The sequence below is a fragment of the Myotis davidii genome, unplaced genomic scaffold, assembly GCF_000327345.1.
Source record: "Myotis davidii unplaced genomic scaffold, ASM32734v1 scaffold59, whole genome shotgun sequence".
Classification (NCBI taxonomy): Eukaryota; Metazoa; Chordata; class Mammalia; order Chiroptera; family Vespertilionidae; genus Myotis; species Myotis davidii.
Genome location: NW_006293001.1, coordinates 7223681 through 7239664, shown reverse-complemented (window position 1 = coordinate 7239664; position 15984 = coordinate 7223681). Strand labels below are relative to the sequence as shown.

Genomic DNA, 15984 nt, shown 5'->3' with positions numbered 1-15984 from the left:
TTTAATTACCGCAAGAGCAACCCACTGGTGGCTCAACCTCATTGACATTATTTTACTGCTACAGAAGAGTGAATTAATATTTCTGAGAGCTGTCTTTAGGGGCAAAATGGTTTCAAAATTTGGAAAACATCTAACTGGTTTTATATTTACATTACAAACTATAAACTGTTTCCCAATGTTTAAAACATTGGTTTGGTTTTGTAAAAAAATTATATTGGTGCTTTTATGCCCTGCTTGGGTGGCTCATTGCTTGGTAAGTTGTCCTATACACCAAACGGTTGTGGATTCGATCCCCAGTTGGTGCACATACTGGAGGCAACCAATGGATGTTTCTCTCTCTCTGTCTACCTTCTTCTCTCTAAAAATCAATAAAGATATTCTCAGGTGAGTATTAAAAAATGTATTGGTGTTTTTTTTATTTTGGTTTAGTACTATCTTTTAAGTCTGAACTTCAAGCTAAAATCAAGAAAAATTTAAGAACATATTTAAAAGCTTAAAAGGAAAAAAAACTGAAAATTGAGATTTGAAAACTAGAAAGTTACTGGATATCTTATGTATTAGTATTTTAAAAATTATAATATTAACTAGAGGCCTGTTGCACAAAGAGATTCGTGCAATAGGCCTTCCCTTCCCTTGGCTGCTGGCACCAGTTTGCCTCTGGCACCCAGGACCCAGGCCTTCGCTCTGGCTGGGCTCCAGCCAGAGCCCTTCCTGGCCCCCACCATCAGTCCTCATGGCTCTGCTAGTCCCAGGGCCGTGAGGCCTCCCAGCTCCGCTGATCCCGGGGCCTTGAGGCCTTGAGACTCCGATGATCCTGGGGCCGTGAGGCCCCGCTGCTCAGCCAGCTTCGGGGCCCTTTGGCTTTGCTCCACCATCTTTGTTGGTGGTTAATTTGCATATCACCCTGATTAGCCAATGGGAAGCATAGCAAAAGTACAGTCAATTACCCTTTTTGTCTTTTATTAGATAGGATTGCAAAGTGACTAATATAAGGTTTTGGAATTTTTAGTTACTGAACCTTTTTCTATTTGTTTTCATTTACCTTTTAATAAATTTGTTATCAAAAGGAAAAAGGAAATTAGTTCAAGATATCCACCATAAGGAGTTTCCTTTTTAGTTTTGTAAATTAAAGGCCCATTTCCATTCACTTTCTCCACACAAGTTTATTTAAAGGGTAAGTTTTATGATCACTGCTCTTTAATTTATTGAACTGTATATAGCATGAAGTTGTTCACCTCATTGGTTCTTTACATGTCAATTTTAAAAGATCATCCTATTATTTTACTTTAGGAATTTAGCAGCAAACCAATAAATAATCTAATTATTCTACATATTTAATACTTTCACTATCCCAGATGGTATGATAGACCTACTATCAAAGAATTGTGGTTCAAACAATTATTAAATAGCCTGTAAATACTTCATAAATCTCTTGCTATGAATCATTCTTCAATAATTTTTTCTACTCTCACCCCAGGAAAAAGTTAAAATCAGGAAGTGACTTGAAAGTTCCAATAACATTAGCCTAAAGATAATCAGCCATATTCATCTTTATATTTATGTACTAGCAATGTATTCACACAACAAATACACACACACACACACACACACACGGCTATGAACAAACACTCTTGCCTTTATTATAAGGACAGCATGGGCATTTTCCTCCAACTATGTCATTTCTGGTAACCTAGTACTGCACAGAGCCTCTTAGATGCTTATAGTTACTCTAGTGATGGCTATAGCCAGACCATCCACATATGCTCAAGAAAAAAAAACCCCACAACTCATAAAACAAATATAAAGGGAGAAAATTTTTTTCCAGAGATCATACTAATGACATCCAGAGAAATGTTTCCTCGCTATTTTTCATTTAAAAGTGGTGAAATAAAGCTGGGGATAGTGAAGCCATAATTGAGAGGTGCCACTACAGAAGGTCAATGTGTAAATTCTAGCCATTATTTAACTGGCATTGAACAATTTCTGAAGAATTATTCTTGCTTTGTCGTCTCTACAAATGCCGGCTTGGTAAATAAACTCATCAGATTTTCCATCTGTTAAGATGAGAGTGACAAAGGCTGAGAACGCCCTTACAAAACTGCATCTTCTGTCCTGAGAGTTCTTACAGGCTTTTAGCAGGAACTATTAAATCATTCCTGTGAGGCTATTTTGACATGTAGTGGAGTTGTTTTTCTCAAAAAAATCCAGATGCAAGAAGGGGAAATGATGTTTCCATAGCAACAAAAGCCATCATGTATGTAGACCATAAATTTGAAAGACCATCACATTTCTCCTTCTCTTGGAACTCCACTTCTTCCCTCTGAGCTCGTTCTCAGTATCTATCTCTTGGACTGCCTCACATGCGTTCATGAGCACATGAGCACAAGTCAATTTGCACACACACACACACACACACACACACACTCACTCACTCACTCCTTACGCACCTCCCCCATTCCCTAAGATTTTACTTAAACTACTCCTAGTATTAAGCAGATAATCAACTTAATTTAACTATGGTACCTCCAGGTTTCAGCCAAGCCACACATTCTCACTTGGTTTGCTTACTTCCTCCATCTAAATTTTTCTTTTGCTGCTCTTTGTTGGGAAAGGAAAAAAGCACAGTTTCGTTTATCCTTTAACTGAGAGCTTTGAGATGCTTTCATAAAACATTATTTTTTCTCTTACTCTTTATAAAGCTCATATCTTTTGTATTTTTAGATATTGAAGAATAAAAAACATGCATACTTATGTGCTTATAAAAATGAACAATTTGGCTGTTTATGCCATTAAAATGACCGATTCAAATAAAAACCTTTTATTTCTAAGCAACTACTTCTAGTGTTTATATATGTCAATCATTTTATTCAGTAAATACTTCTCTACTGCTAAATCCTTGATCTCATAATACAAAATAAACTAGATTGCTGTCTTACTACTCTGACTTATGTTTTTCCCCCCTTCCAAGAAATAAAACCCAATAGTACTACCTTTTAAAAAAAACATTTCTGGGCCAGTGCCTACAAGGAAAACATGGTGATTTTTATCACAGAATATAAAACTGAGATTTTAAGAATTTTTCATTTGAAACACAATGATAGTTGTGTCAAATAGTAAAAGCACATACAAGCAGTGCAGTGAGAATTTTGCATCTGCTAAGAAATTTAGCCAATTTATTTGTGGAGTTGAGAAAGACAAAGGCAGGTTAATTAAAAGCAAGGAGATTATCATCATGTTGCAATTACGAGAAAAACACAGTTCCTTTACTTTAAAACAGAAGCAAAAAATAAATGCAAAAGTACAACCACCAAGTAAAAACAAACAAAGAAACAAAACCAAAACACACAAAAGCGACCCATAAAATTTCCTACACACTGACCAGGCTATTTTATAACTACTTTAAATGGAGATACAACCTTCATCTCCTATTTAAAATTTAAACATATTTGGGAGAAGTAACACACTGATTTAAAGTCATATGAAATAAAAAGACTAATGGTGGATCCTTTCCTGAGAGCAGGTTTTAGTAGGGGCAGGATGATAGGAGTCTGGGAGGAAGAGGAAAGAAAGAGAATAAGGGGACAGGGAATTGACCTTATATATCAGTGGTTCTCAACCTTGGCTGCACATTAGAATCACCTGGGAATCTTTTTAAAATCCTGATTTCTGGGCCTCGTCTTCTGGAAAGTCTGTTTCTTTGTTACTAATGTTGTGGCCTCACCCCATAACAAAGAAACAGAATTTCCGGACGATGAGGCCCAGAAATCAGGATTTTAAAAAGATTCCCGGTGATTCTAATGTGCAGCCAAGGTTGAGAACCACTGTTATATATATGAACCTGATCCCCTTCAGAAAGTTGCTTGCAATCAATCTTGAAATTCCAAATAACATCTATCACACATCAACTTTCACACACTTTCCCTCTTTGTTTCCCAGAATAACTAGCCCATCCCTTTTCTTATATCAATACTAGGGGCCCAGTGCACGAATTCGTGCATCTTGAAAAGAACTGTGGGCCACGAGGCTGAGGTGGGCATAGGGGCAGGTCTTGGCCCATCCTCTTCGCCCTCAACCTGCCCCTCCCGCGTTGGCCCCTGATCCTGTCTACTGGCAGCCTTGCTCATGCCGCCATAGCTCTCACACGCTGATGGCGCCGGTGCTGCTCGCACCCGTTGACCGTGTGGAGCAATTGAGGCCGGTGCCAGCAGTGGGTGTGAGTGGGGCCAGAGCTGGCAGCAGGTACAAGCACCAGGCAGGACCACGGTGCACAGGAGCAAAGAATTTTCAGTAACCACCAGAGGCTCGCCCCAATGACAGCGACCGGCACCCCACCTTGGTCTGGCGTCCCCGCTCACCTTCTCCACCATCTCCCCGCAGCTGATGCCCGCCATGTTTCACAGGCGACCCCTGGTGGTCAGCTCCCATCATAACGACTGGTTGTTAGGTTGTTCCACGTTTGGTCTATTTGCATATTAGCATTTTATTATATAGGATGTTTTGTGCTAGGCAGTTAGATAGACATAAGCAGAGCAAGAACGATGGGCCAGGTACAGAAGGTCACCAGGGCTCAAAGCTTCAGGTGCCTAGCAATGGGTAAAACTGGTAAAACCTCACCCCCAGGGAAACCTTTCCTCCCTTGCAAATCACTAATCATTTAGTTAAGACCTCCTGACCTTTCATATCACTGGTCATGTGGTTCAAACCCTCCCCTGACCCTGGCGTGCTGTCAGTCATGAGGGTTAGACCCCTTTAGATGCTCTATCCACTGAGCCCAAACAGGTATGATTCCTTGCCTCTCTCTTTCTCCTAACCTCAAAGGACCCTTTCTTTTGCCTCTGTAACTTGTTTCCTGAGCCCATTTCTTCTACGGCTCAGTTCTTCTATCTTTGTGACTTTCTAAATACACTTTCTCTTATAGTTTGAGTCTTGCCTTTGAATTTTTTCTGAGCCAGAACTTAAGTACCAAGGTCTGCACTGACTTCACCGGTGTAACACCTGGTGCTGTTTCACCAACAGTTTTTCCATTCTTTATACATCTAAACTGCTTTCAACTCACTCTTTCTGGTAGGTTCACTACAAAGCATAAAAAGATATTTGAAAGAAATGAATTCTAGGTCATAGCAGAGAGAGCAGGAACCACAGCTGACTGTACCAATTTTATAAATCCCTTCACTTCCATACATCTTTTTATTAACATCCTTACTGAAGTGTAGTGAGTCATTGCTTTTTGCTATGTACTAATTCTTACACATAAAAAAAAGTCCTATCAGGGAGCTATTGAAGAGGCTGTCAAATATTGGCAGGCTCTGCTCTTAACACCGTAATAACCATGTCTTTCTGCTGGGTTTTTGAAACCAGAATATCAACCTGTCCTAAAAAAACAACAACCCTGCATTAATAAATACAACTTTTGGTGATGAGAAAAAAACAAAACAAAACAAAAAACCCTACACTTTGGTTCAGAGAATTTCTGCAAATGGAGCAATACTGCAAACCACTCCCCCAAAGCATGTGGAGCCCTCACATCTGCAACATGTCAATATTGTGCCTTGTTATGAAATGGAAGCAGCCAGGAAGAGCAAGGAGGATGAAGAAGTTGCACTGTTAGTTTGAAGCCTAACATTTAATTTTAGTCTTTCAAACTTCTCAACACTTTTTTCACAAAGACAAATTTCAAAACATTAAAATATCTTTAATGGATAGTGTAAAACTATCATACTCTTCTAGGATATTACTACTTCTTAAAAGCACAGATCTTTCATTATATCTGGTACAGGAAACATCACCAGTTGGGAACCTTGTAAACCCGTGCTCTCAATCACCCAAGACTGCTGTCTCTAGGGCAGCGGTCGGCAAATTGCGGTTCGCGAGCCACATGTGGCTCTTTGGCCCCTTGCGTGTGGCTCTTCCACCAAATACCACGTGCGGGCTTGCACATACAGTGCAATTGAAACTTCGTAGCCCATGCGCAGAAGTCGGTTTTCGGAAAGGAGATAGACGAAACAAGTATACAAGACGAGTGTGGATGGGAGAGTTGGAAGGGGTTGACCTCAGCGAACGTACCTCAATCAGATTGAGGACGTTTTTAGCAAAGGCCAGCTTAGGAGTACCCTGATTAAGTTAATAACAATGTACCTACCTATATAGTTTAAGTTTAAAAAATTTGGCTCTCAAAAGATATTTCAATCGTTGTACTGTTGATATTTGGCTCTGTTGACTAATGAGTTTGCCAACCACTGCTCTAGGGACTTCATGAGCCCTCTCTCAGCGCCATGGGGTTTTGTTTTGTTTCTGCAGTATGTACTCCCCTTAATCTTTTTGCTGCATTTGGCATCTGAGAGCCTCCTTTTCTTGGCCATGCCTCTTTATACAGCTTTTAAGGACAGACACTATCCTGTTTTTCCTGACCTCTCCTCCATTTTCTCTGACTTTAACTATGGGTATGACCCAAGGGTGACTCCTTAATTCACTCTTACTCTTTCTATCGCTTTTGTCTTTTAGAAATTTAATGTGGCCTGAAGCAGAACTGCAAAAGAGGGAGATTCTTTCCAGCAGCAAAATCCTCCATTTTCATAGCTGGTGACTGGTACAGTTGAGCAGCATGACTTGAGACAGATTTCAAATATAAAATGTGAGTATTTTTAGAATACCTTAGGCACACTCCCATTTTGGGGTCTTTGCTCTTCCTTTTCCTCCTTCCTATAATACCCTTCCTTCAGAGCACTGGCTCACTCACCTTCCTAAAAACCTTCGTTCAGATCCCCCTTCTCAATGAAGGCCCCCTGACCAACAGTTCTATTTAATATTGCAAACTTCTGTACTTTCCATCTTGATTTCTCTTACTCTAGTCAAATTTATATTTTTTTCTATAACATTTCCAAATTCCAACATATTATATATATTATCCTACCTAATAAAAGAGAAACATGGTAATGAGCCATAACTTCGCTACCCTTCCCATTGGCTAATCAGCGAGATATGCAAATTAACTGCCAACCAAGATGGTGGCCGGCAGCCAGGCAGCTGAAGCGAACAGGGAGGCTTGCTTGCTCCAGTGACGGAGGAAGCCAACATCCCCCGCCTGCTGCTGCCAGCCTCTCAGCTGCTCTCTAAGAAACAATGTTGCAAATATAGAAGCTAAACAAAACCCAGAAACATGCTTTCAGTCAGCCTGAATTTCAGAACTGGAGTTGCAACAAAGTTTCAAATATAGAAGGTAAACAAACCAGTTGGGACCCCCACCCTGAAGGGGGTGTGAACAGCTGCAAACAGCCATCATCCCCTCATCCAGGCTGGCCAGGTACCCAAGTAGGACCCCCACCCTGATCCAGGACACCCTTCAGGGCAAACCAGCTGGCCCCCACCTGTGCACGAGGCCTCTATCCTATATAGTAAAAGGGTAATATGCCCCCCCAGCACCGGGATCAGCAGATCCGCAAGGCCTCCTGGCCTGGGATCAGTGGAGCCACAAGGCCTCCTGAACCCGGGATCAACAGAGCCGCAAGGCCTCCTGGCACCGGGATCAGTGGAACCGTGAAGCCTCCCAGCACTGAGATCAGCAGAGCTGTGAGGACTCCTGGCCCCTGGAGCAGCATGACAGGGGGCAGTGCCCAAACCCCCTGATGGCTTTGCGGCTCTGTGTGTGACAGAGGGTGAGGTTTGGCTCTGTTTATCTGAGGACTCCTGGCCCCTGGAGCAGCATGTGCCCCAACCCCCTGATCGGCCCTGCTCTGTGTGTGACAGGGTGGAGCTGCAACCTCCCCATAGGCCCTGCCTTGAGTGTGACAGGGGGTGGCGCCCCAACCCCCCAATCGGCCCTACCCTGAGCATGACTTAGGGTGGCATCGCAACTTCCTGATCCGCCCTGCTTTGTGCATGGCAGGGGGGATCTCCCCAACCCCCTGATCCTCCCTGCTCTGTGCATGACAGGGGGGAACTCCCCAACCCCTTGATTGACCCTGCTCTGTGTGTGACAGTGTATGGAGCCCCAACCCCCTTGATGGGCCCTGCTCTGTGCGTGACAGGGGGCAGCACCCCAACCCCCTGATCGCCGGCTCTGTATGTGACAGGGATGGCACCACAACCCCTGATCGGTCCCGCTCTGTGCGTGACAGTGGGTGGCATCCCAACTCCCCAATCGGCCCTGCTCCGAGCCTGACCAGGGGCTGCAGGGCAGGCACCTAGGGATTGGGCCTGCCCTCTGCCACCCGGGAGCGGGCCTAAGCCAGCAGGCTGTTATTTCCTGAGGGGTCCCAGACTGTGAGAGGGCACAAGTGGGGCTGAGTGATACCCCCCCACCTCCCACCCCCACCAGTGCACAAATTTTTGTGCACCGGGCCTATAGTATATTATAATAAGCTATATATATATTACTCCTTATGTTTGTTTTCCCCTGATAGAATATATACTCTATTTTGTTCAATGATGTCCCAGCAGCCTAGAACAGTGACTGGCACTTAGTAGATGATTAATCAATATTACTTTAATTGAGTTGGAAAACTTCCCTATATTTTCCACTAACTCTTTTTTTTCATTTTACTGCCAACAGCCTACTCCAGGTTGCCTCTCATGGTAATTCGCCACTTAGCATGCTAATTGCATTTCCTGTTCCCCTCTATTTTTAATCCATTTCATTTACTGCTGGCTGACTGTCTTCTTCAAACCCTAGTTTAGCTTCTCATTATCCTCAGGAACCTTCACTGTAAAGTCAAGTCAAAACTCTTTATTCTAGAACTTGAGGCCCTGCTCAATATGACTTACCAATCACATCCAGCCTCATTTGCACTCACTCCTCAATTAACTCTAGTCAAGTTGGTAATGGCTTTTTCAATTTAAGAAAATTCATTGACCTCCTAATCCCAGGTCCTAAGTGACATTAAACTAATTTACTATCCATTTAGACAACATGAGCTAGAGAAATGTACATTTAAACAACAGCATTTGTACTGAAGCAGAAATTCAGGTCACAGAAGAAAGACATCTGGCTGACTTATTCAGGTATATGTGGTCCCACTACTGAAATAGATCTCACCTCCACCTTTCTTCTGAATAAGCAAATCATACTAATTTGCAAAGATTCAAGCTCAACTTACTCTGTGATTAATTCTCTGCCTTTTAAAAGCCATATTTTTCAAATAAACATAAATAGTACATGTTTTGTCCTTCTACAAATATTCTGATGTGCTTTTCCACTCTTTCTTTCCCCTCCCCTTAAGAAATACTGATTTACAGGCTACACATGACTTTTCATCCCCAAACATCGATGAGCCTCTTCTCCCAGGAGGAATTCCTTATCTCAACACCTGTATCTGACTTGAGAGCAAAAGCCTGGGAAGGGAGCTGGCCTCTAGGGAAGGGATGGAGGGTTTATACTTTGGATTGGTGAGGAAGCTGGAATCCCCAAATGGAGCATTCTTTTACTATCAGCTCTAAATATTTCAAGATCTTATTTTCTCACCACTTTCCATCTCAACATGAAGGTTGTTAAAAATGATAATGAGTCTTTTGGTTTCTGCAGTATTACCTTACATCTGCCACTAAGGCTTAAGTGGCTCTTCCAGAAGGAACTCCCAAATATTCCTCCTCCTGTTACTCTTCCCCTCCTCTGAACTTCTATTTTATTCACTACTATATACACTGAACATTCTAGAATTTGACATTATTTTGCCTTCTCTCGCTTTTTTTTTTTTTTTTGGTTATATATTGATCACTGCAGAAATCTTATAGATGTAAATTGTCTTGCTGACAGCCATGGTTGCCAACTCTTGCTAATCAATAAAGCCACCAGTACAGCATTTGAAAAATTCACAATTGAGGGGCTATACTCAGACCTGCAGAACTGAATTACTTTCCTAATTTCTAAGGAATCTACATTTTCAAAAAGCCTCCCAAATGATTCTGATGATCAGCCAAATGTGGGTGGGGACCTGGCCTCTAGGGAAGGGATGGATACTACTTTAGATAGTTAGCCTGGAGCTAATAGTAGCATAATCTCAAAACATCTTTTGCCTGAAAAATTATTTATTTTTAACTAATAAGGATTCATGACTAAATGTCTGATTCCTAATATTACTAAATCACCTAACCTAGGATTTAGAGTCTAGCACTTTTATTTATGAGTACCATATAATACCTAAGAGAATTTTAGAGTTCAAAATGTCTAAAATTTCACTACATATACAGCATATTTTATATGGAAAGAGCCATATATCATATATAGCTATAGATTCTCATTTTTCTTTTGACATGACATTATGTTAGATACTTCCTAATGTCATCATTCTTCAAAGCAGTGAAAATAATATTCCATTAGGATGAGAGTTCTGGCTAATTTAATTATTTTCTCATTTTTGGACCTCTTGGGTATTTGTCATTTCTCCTATAACTGTGAATATCAAAACTGATAATTTTGAAATAAATAATTCATTGAATATTGAAATAATTGTATTTTGTCTATTTAGAAAATACTTATTCTATTTACAAAATATGCATTTCATTTCTTTTTTAGCTGTCCTAACCTTGGACACAATTTTTGCAATGGTCTCTCCAATTAGTTTGTTTTCTCATTTTCAAATTCTTAGAATGTCTCTATCAACTATACCATGGTAAGGAGCCATGGAGTTACTCAATTTTGTTGGCACACGGTCTTGGTTCCTATATTTGGGCCTGATCCCAACTATCACGCATTCTCAGGGGTACTTTCTAACATCAACCACACTGCAGGGAGGAGATGTATAAATGGCACAAATCAGTGTTCTTTAAAGTGTAGCCTACTGGTCACCTGTAATAGAATAATTTCGGTGATTCTGAAAACTGAAGGATCACGGACCTTTCAAATTACTCAAATGCTTAGGTGTGGGCTCTAAGAGAAGGACATTTAAACAAGGCCTCAAGATAATGTTTATGCATACTGATGTTTGAAAAGCCAGTCTTCCATATACTAGAATATCAATGATTTAGGAACCTACATCTAAGGTACATCCAATGCCAATACACCTCTATCATTCTACTTCTCTATAAAATTTGCATATGAACTTAATCTGTGATCACCAATTTCTTTTCTTCTCTGCTCCATCCTTCCTCCTCCACTAGAGTGCATCTTTTTTACAAAGTAGAAAACATGTCTATTTTATCGGTCAAGCTCCTCTGGATCCTCTTCTTTACTAGACTCTGACCTGGGGTTCTCTTCTTGGCCTTCTTAATCCAGCTATAGCGAGAATTCTATGCCCTCACTTTAGGGAAAATCCTCTCTCACTTGATATCTGATCACATTTCCCATCCCCCATTCCCTACAGCTATTACCCTGGTTGCCCTCAATAAAAATCCTGGGGAGTCAGTGTAACAAGGATCCCCCAGCCTCTTAGCAATTTTCTATCCACTGATTGCCTCAGTGCTCCTTGGCTATAACTGTCCACTTGTCCTAGCTGTATGTAGAGTTGAGTCCAATCTTTCTCCCTACTGTATAACTCTATCTACTGCACTAGTCCCTCATGAAGAAAGTCTTCTTTTCTTTCTTTAAATATTTTCATAAAATATTTTTCTTTAACATTTGTTTTAAAAATAGGAATAGGAACGGCATAGGCCTTACATTGGAGAAAATAACCACCTACTATGAAAGAATAACCACCTACAAAAGAATTATGTATAAAGCAATACAACCAAATCTAAACAGAAACATGTACCAAGCCAAAAGAAAAATTACTATAATTTGAGAGGATTATGGAGAAGTTCTTCCTGTGGTTATAGCTGCATGTCTGAATTTAACTACATACAAAAATTAGAAATGACTAATTTGATGTACCTTGTATATAATAAACACTGTTGTCCATGCCAAAAAGCTAGCTTTAAATAACATCAAGTATGACCTGTCTTAATATTAGGATCCATAAAATGCACTCATTTTGTTTTTAGAAACAAAAATATATTTGATATACTCTGCATGTTTTCATTTTAACGGTGTATTATTAGAATAGTCTTTGCCTGTTATGACATCTTTCTATAGTAGAGAATAGTAATGCAAACTCCGAGGAGAAAGATTCATTTGATGTCAACCCCAAGAAGAAATTTGTCTGCTGAGATGGACTCCCCATGGTTAACTGAGGGCCCAAATTTTATAAGTAATAAGAGCCTGAAGGCCATTTGCTGATGGGCTTCTCACGTATTCTGGTTACTGGGAAGAACCTCAGACTGAACACTCCCTGCTTCTCGCACTATGTTCTGCTGATTTACACAATCTAAGTCAATGATTTTAAGAAGTTCCTACTTTTTTCTTTCCAACAATAGACTAAGCCCTGCCTTATCCAATCAGAACTGCTCCATAATAATGCTGACGAATCAGGATTGCATGATTCAAACAAATCAGAAGTATACAAATTTGGATATCCCATTTACAGAAAATGAACCTAATTGGGAACCTGGACAGATACTTTGTTATAAAGGGCAGTCTCCCCTTTGTCTGGATAGAGCACAGTTTGGGTTGCTACCTGAGTCTGTGTCTCTGGGCTGCAGCTCTCTTTGCTCAAATAAATGTGTTTTTTTTTTTAATTTTGTTGTTACAGTCTAAAAATAATTTTAGTTTACAGTAGTTATACACATATACATGCAGGTATACATACATATTTATCTCATTCAAGTGCATCACCACAGTGGATGTTGTCAAGGAAAGCTCATATACTTACTCAATGTCATTACCAAGTAAAAACTGAAGAAATTTCTAGTGGCTAAGTGTCCAGAGACTTTTGGACCGTCAAATCTCCTTTGAAATTAATTGTATTAAAAAACCTAATATAATGGCTAAAAATCAAAACATTGACAACACCAAATGCTGATAACACCAAATGTAGAGCAACAGGAACTCTCATTCATTGTTGATAAGTGTAGAAAATGGTACAGTTATTTTGAAATACAATTTGGCGATTTCTTACAAAACTAAACATAATCCCATTCCTTGGTATATTCACAAATGAGTTGAAAACTCATGTCCTACAAACATCTGCAGAGAAATGTTTATCGCACCTTTTTTCATAACTGTCAAACTGGGAAGCAACTAAGATCTTCTTCAATAAGAAAATGAATAAACAAAATGTGGTTTATCCACAAAATGGAATATTATTCAACAATTAAAAAAAGAAGAGCTATCTAACCACAAAAAGACATGGCAGAAGCTTAAGAGCATATTGCTAAGTGAAAGAAGGCAATACAAAAAGGCTGCATACTGTACGGTTCCAATTACATGCCATTCTTAAAAAGACAAAACTCTGGAGGCAGTAAAGAGATCAAGGGTTGCCAGGGATTCTGAGGGAAGGGCAAATAAGGGAGCACACGGGACCTTTTTGAGGGGAGTGAATATATTCTGTATAACACAATAACAACAGAAATATGTCATTATACATTTTTCAAAGCCTATATAATGTAGAATACAAAGACTGAACCCTATGTAATGGACTTTAGTTAATAATAATGTCAATAATTGTAACAAATGCATCACACTAATAAAATGTGTTAATAACAAAAATTTCATGTGTTTGGGGGGAGGGGTATGTAGAAGTTTGTAATTTTCGGTTAATTTTTCTGTAAACGTAAAACTGCTCTTCAAAATCTGTTTATTAAAAAATAAGAAAGCAAAACGTAAGATACTGGTTATGAAACCCAAACCAAAACAAGACCAAATCTTGGCAACAGAAGACAGCTTCTAGAATTGTGACCAAAGGGCATTTTCCATGGTGAGACCACTGAGCACCTGAATTGTTACCTTATATTCTTGAGGTGGTTACTGTGGTGGTAGCTGTGACAACATTAGAATAAGGCACAGGACAAATACCAGAGAGCACCCAGGCCCCATTAGCCTGAAACCTATGATTCTGCATTACTCAGTATGGGTTTGAGTCAGTCCCCACATCGGTTGACCCCTTAATCATTTTTTGAATGACTACTAAGTTATAACTAAACCAGGACTTAGCAAGACCAGACCAAATACCTGGTGTTAAAGTGAGGCCTACACTATACAATTACCTCAGACCATGGGAGTCCTGGGGCTGACCCTTGGGGCAGATTTTGTCTATGTCACCTTCCCCAGAGCCCTAGGACAACCAGGACTCCTGCCACAGTTGAGATGCTCCCTGGGTCCTTCAGGAGAAAGCTCATGGACAGGAAGGAGGAAAAGATTCTCAGTGTAAGTTTCTCGATATTGAAATAGAATTACTGAGATCAGAAATTCTGGTAAACCTTTAGGTAAAATGGATGTCACATGAAAATTTAGGACCCAAAGTATCTTTTCTTTTCCTAAGAAAATCTCTTAACGCTGAGTCCAGTCATAGAGATCCACAAACAGCAAGGCGACACTTGAGGACTTTCAAAAAGGAAAGCTTCTTTTGCTCCCCACCTGAGCTCCTCCAACTAACGGTTTACAGACGTACCAGGACCCAATCCCTCCAGCCCTGCAGCTGCCCGGGATGTGAGCCAGAAGATTTTCACCGAGTGCCGGAGGAGAGAAGGGCCAGAGACACTCGGGGAAGAGTCTCTGCCAACCACGCTGGAATCCCAGTGGCTGCACTGGTGCTTTGCAATTCCCACTGTTCCCACATACCATCTACTCCACACAAGGATAACGTTTGCCAAGGAATTATTGCTGAACACTTCACAGGAACGGTATAAAGCATGAACTACTACAAAGTTGCCCTTAATATATTGCCTATTTTTGCATCACAGTTCTGCTCATTTTCTTTTAAATGCTCCCGAGAGGATATGTTTTGAGAGAGAGAGAGAGAGAGAGAGAAACATCAATGTGAGAGAAAACATTTGATCGGCTGTCTCTTGTACAGCACCTAGCCAGGGCAGTTTTGTTAATTTTCAAAGTCTACAAACCAAAAGTAGGAATTGGCTGTTACCTTATAATGAAAACTTCTTTACTCGTCTCAGGGTAAAACATCGGTATCTTCACCCAATCCCTCCGCTCCAGGACTGAGCAGCTCTTGAAGTGCCTCTACCAGGTCTAAGGGGAAATAAAAATATATAAATAAACTTCTTGGTATGCTTCAGCTAACTCTACTTGAAGTTATTTAGATGATCTTTTTGGCATTTCATGAAATTTCCACATATCTTGCATGAGACTATTTTGTACAAAATAATCACCACTTGAACACAATTTTTAAAAATAATTTCCTTGCTTTGAATCATTTATAATTTCCCCCTTATCCACCTTTGAATGAATGGTGTCATTGCCTGTTATAATGTCGGAGTAACTATTTCCCACTGTTATTGACTTACTTTTCCTCCATCACAATTTTATTCTTTATCTCATAGTAAAAACAAATGTTTCTGCAATAGAATTTGAAAGTTGTTAGGTTTAAACAGTCCTAACTGGGGCTTCACTAAGACCGTTTTATTGCTTTACTTACTATGAAATTTACTAATACATTTTGGTTCCTAATCTCCAATGTCTATTTTTTTTTAACCTAAAGATCCCTACTGGAGCCCAAAGAACTCCCATCAGGTCTATAATAATATGACCTGAGCCATAGAGGTGCTCTGCCAGCATGCTCTATGAGATAGCCTTCCTTCACCACAAAGGTTTAGGCATTCTTTTTTGGAACTAGAAAAATAAATAAATAAATAAATAAAAAAGCTGGCTTTGGTAGCCAATCAGAAACGGCTCTAATTCGATGAATCCCTCTTCCGCAGGCTTTACTGGGCGAGCCTCTTCCTGCTGCCTGTAAACTGAGGACTATTCTTTGCAAACCTCCTTCGTAGTTCTACCCAAATACCACCCTCTACCCTCCAAAGAATTATATGTTGCTGAAAATATCTTTTAAAGCAGACTTTCAGTAGTGGAAATACAGTGGGGCCCTGACTTACGAGTTTAATTCGTTCCATGACCGAGCTCGTAACTCAAATTACGCATATGTCAAATCATTAAAGTGAACAAGTGAGACACATGATGCTGGGCTGATGTTGAGGCGTTCACTGTGACTTTCAGTGAGCCAACTA

The 15984-nt window shown here is 40.2% G+C and overlaps 1 protein-coding gene across 1 annotated transcript in view; it reads right to left on the bottom strand.

The window, feature by feature from the left end:
• B3GALT1 (Beta-1,3-galactosyltransferase 1) overlaps positions 1–14985 on the bottom strand; it is a 342206-nt gene extending 327221 nt beyond the window's left edge. Inside the window, exon 1 of the mRNA XM_006766520.2 lies at positions 14886–14985. The gene's annotated coding sequence lies outside the window, so the exon portion shown is untranslated. The remainder of the gene's footprint in view (positions 1–14885) is intronic.
• Between the last annotated feature and the right edge of the window lie 999 nt (positions 14986–15984).